The following is a 4,343-nucleotide window of genomic DNA, read 5'->3' as shown; positions in this document are numbered from 1 at the left end:
TAGTTTGAGGTTTTACGTTTAGGTCTTTGATCCATTTAGAGTTAATTTTTGTATATGGTGGTAGGTAGGGGTCCTGTTTCAATCTTCTGCATGTAATCAGCCACTTTTCCCAGCACCATTTACTGAATAGGTTCTCCTTTCCAAGTGGTTGTAGTTGGATGCTTTGTCAAAGATGAGTTGGTTGAGAAACTGAGGCTTTGCTTCCAGAATCTCTATCCTGTTCCATTGGTCTATATGCCTGTTCTTGTACCAGTACCAAGCTGTTTTGATTACTGTAGACTTATAGTAAAATTTGAACTCTGGGAGTGTGATACCTCCTGCTTTGTTTCTTTTGCTAAGGATTGTTTTGGCTACTTGTGGTCATTTATGTTTCCATATGAATTTCTGTGTTGTCATTTCCAGGTCTAAGAATGATGTTGGTAATTTAATGGGTTTTGCATTGAATCTGTAGATTGCCTTTGGTAGGATGGACACTTTAACAATGTTGATTATTCCTATCCATGAGCATGGAATATTTCTCCATTTGTTTGTGTCTTCTTGGATTTCTTTGAGAAGTGTTTTGTAGTTCTCATTGTAAAAGTCTTTCACTTCTCTGGTTAGAAAGATGCTGAGGTATTTCGTTTTTAGTGTGGCTATTGTGAACTTGATTGTGCTTTTTATTTGGTTCTCTGCCTGCTTGTTGTTGGTGTATAAGAATGCAACTGTCTTTTGCACATTTATTTTGTACCCCGAGACTTTGCCAAAGTCATTTATCAGTGCAATCATGTTTTTGACTGATTCTTTTGGATTTTCAAGGTATAGGATCATATCATCAGCAAAAAGGGATAACTTGACTTCCTCTTTTCCTATTTGGATACCCCTGATTTCCTTCTCTTGTCTAATTACCCTAGATAGCACTTCCAGCACAATGTTGAACAAGAGGGGTGATGTCTACCTCCTACCAGAAAAGCTTCAAGACTCCATAGTGAAAGGATAATGATTTTTACTATCCATTTTTGAACCCACAGTTATTAGAACTGAAACTGAGACATTAATGGGATCATTCTTCTTTGTCCCAGAAGCAGGAATAAATTTTCTATGTAGAGACTTAATTGTCTAGTTAGACAATAATATAGGACCAGTACAAGGTCAGCTTGTGGTTCGAATGGCATATCTTATGGAGGAAGAGGATAAAAGAGTGAGCCTGAGAGTATGAGTAAAAGAAGGCAATAGAAGGGGATTACAAATTACTCCAGTTCAGATTTCTCTAAAACAACCTGATGAAGTTGTATGGAGGAAACAATATCCTATTCCTATGGAGGGAAGAAAAGGTCTTCAACCTGTGATTGAAGGTCTTATTAGGGATGGGTTTTTGGAACTGTGCATGTCACCATATAATACTCCCATACTTCCAGTAAAGAAGCCTGACGGGTCATACCATCTAGTACAGGATTTACGGGTCATAAATCAAATAGTTCAAACCCAACATCCTGAGGTTCCAAATCCCTATACCCTTCTCAGCAAAATTCCTCATGAATATAAATGGTTTAGTGTAGTTGATCTTAAAGATGCTTTCTGGGCCTGCCCATTAGCCCCTGGAAACAGAGACCTCTTTGCTTTTGAATGGGAAAAATCCTACAAATGGGAGAAAACAGCAATATTGCTGGACAGTGTTACCCCAGAATTTCACTGAATCTCCCAATTTATTTGGACAAATTCTAGAAACTGTATTAAAAGAGTTTTTAGCTTTGCCTGACACTAGCCTTCTACAGTACATGGATGATCTCCTAATCTCAGGAATAGATAAAACTCAAGTTTCTGATACAACCATAAATCTACTTAACTTTTTGGGACAGCAGGGACTAAGAGTTTCCAAGAATAAATTACAATTTGTAGAACAAAAAGTTAAGTACTTTGGGCATATAATCAGTGCGGGCAAACAAAGGATCAATCCTGAAAGAATAACTGGAATAGTTAATTATCCTAAGCCTAGGACAAAGAGAGAACTTAGAAATTTCCTAGGCCTTATAGAATATTGCAGACTATGGATTGAATCTTGTGCAACTAAAACTAAAAGGTTATATTCCAAGTTATTAGAGGAAGCCCCAAACTCCCTTGAATGGACAAAAACCTTTTCAGGCCATTGCCTTGCTAAGCTATGGTGTGGCCATGTGCTCTCTGAGCTATGGCCAGTCCATGGTTTCTTTAGCTTTGCCCCAATCCCCTCCCCAATCTCTCTCTCTCACTCTCCAATTTACTTTCTAAATAAACTATACTTTATAAAAAAAAAGAAGGAAAGAAAAAAAGAAAAATCTTTCACCTGTTTGTAACCACTGATCAAGGAACAGCCATTGGGGTACTCACCCAGGATTGGGGCGGGAAAAAGTAACCTGTAGCTTTTATATCTAAGTTATTAGATCCTGTAACCAGAGATTGACCGGAATGTGTCCAAGATATTGCAGCAACCACCCTACTAGCAGAGGAAAGTTGAAAGTTAACCTTTGGGGGAACACTTTTAGTTAGCACCCCTCACCAAATCCAGGCCATTCTAAATCAAAGGGCTGACCGTTGGTTGACTGGCTCCAGGATTCTAAAATATGAAGCAATATTACTGGAAAATATTATTTAATATTAACTACAGACTCTAATATGAATTTGGCCAGTTTCATGCAAGTTGGAGAAAAGAAAGATCAACAGATTTTAGATCACAATTGTTTAGATATTATAGAGTTCCAAACTAAAAATCTATTAGATTTGAAAGAGAAGTCACTCTGTGCTGGTGTTAAGGTGTTTATCGATGGATCCTCCAGAATAATTGAAGGTAAGAGGCATAATGGATATTCAGTCATTGATGGAAATAGCCTATCCATCTATGAAAAAGGAAGACTACCTAATTCAAGGTCTGCAAAAACTTGTGAACTATATGCCTTTATTCAAGCCTTAAAAATACTCACCAATAAGAAAGGAGTGATTTATACAGACTCTAAATATGCTTATAGAATTGTGCATACTTTTGGAAAAAATTGAATGGAACGAGGTCCTATAAGCAGTAAAGGAAAAGAGTTAGTACATGCGGAATTGATTAAACAAGTTTTAGAAAATTTGCTACTACCCCTTGAAATATCAGTCGCACATGTGAATGGTCACCAACAAGGATGCTCTTTTGAGGCAGTTGGTAACAGATTGACTGATGAAATAGCCAAGGAAGCTGCCTTAAAAGATGAAATTAAGTTTCATAACCTCACTCCTAACTTACTGGTAGTCACTATAACATTCCAACTTACTGAGAAGGAAACAGAAGAGATGAGCGAAATAGGAGCTACCCCAACTGAGGAAGGAAAATAGATTCTTCCTGATGGAAGGGAAATTTTTAACAAACCAATTATTAGAGAATCAATGACTATATTACATAAAGGAAGTTACTGGGGCCTCAAGCGATGTGTGATGTACTTTTAAAAACCTATGAATGTAAAGGTATCTATACTATTGCTAAACAAGTTTGTGAAAGTTGCATAATTTGCCAGAAAATAAATAAAAAGGTAATCAGAGCGTCATTAAAGGGAGGGAGGCCTCCTGGATTGAGACCTCCCTCAAAGTATACAGATTGATTACACTGAATTACCTAAAATAGGAAGACTTAACTATGTATTAGTAATTGTTGATTCCCTTGCTGGATGGGTACAGTTATACCCAACAACAACAGCTATGGCTAGAGTTGTAATAAAAGTGCTTTTAGAACAAATAATCCCTAGATTTGGCTTAATAGAAAACATTGATTCAGATATGAAAGCCATTTTACTTCAAAGGTATTACAAGGCATTGCAATAGCACTGCAGATACAGTGGGACTTACACACCCCCTGGCATTCACAATCCTCAGGAAAGGTAGAGCAGATGAATCAAACTTTTAAAATGCATATAACCAAACTCATGCTAGAAACAAAATTGCCTTGGGTTAAATGTCTTCCTATAGCTCTTCTCAGGATAGAACGGCTCCTCATTGGAGACTTGGGATTGTCACCCTATTAATTATTATATGGATTGCCATATCTAAGCAAAGTTACAGATTTACCAACTTTAGAAGCAAAAGATCAATTTTTAAAAGAATATGTTCTGCGTATTTCCTCTACACTATCTTCTTTTTTTTTTCTTTTGAGTAGGAGTCTCACTCTGTCACCCAGGCTGGAGGGCAGTGGCATGCTCCCGACCACCGGCTCAGGCAATCCTTCCACCTCAGCCTTCCAAGTAACTGGAACTACAGGCACACACCACCATGCCCAGCTAATTTTTTTATTTATTGTAGAGATGAGGTCTCACTAAGTTACCCAGGCTGGTCTCAACCCAATGGACTCAGGCAATCCTCTC

Source organism: Carlito syrichta, unplaced genomic scaffold (genome assembly GCF_000164805.1).
Source record: "Carlito syrichta isolate Samal-C Ts95f unplaced genomic scaffold, Tarsius_syrichta-2.0.1 Scaffold308488, whole genome shotgun sequence".
NCBI classification, from domain to species: Eukaryota; Metazoa; Chordata; class Mammalia; order Primates; family Tarsiidae; genus Carlito; species Carlito syrichta.
The sequence above is the reverse complement of the archived record's forward strand: the minus strand, read 5'-3'. Positions refer to the sequence as shown.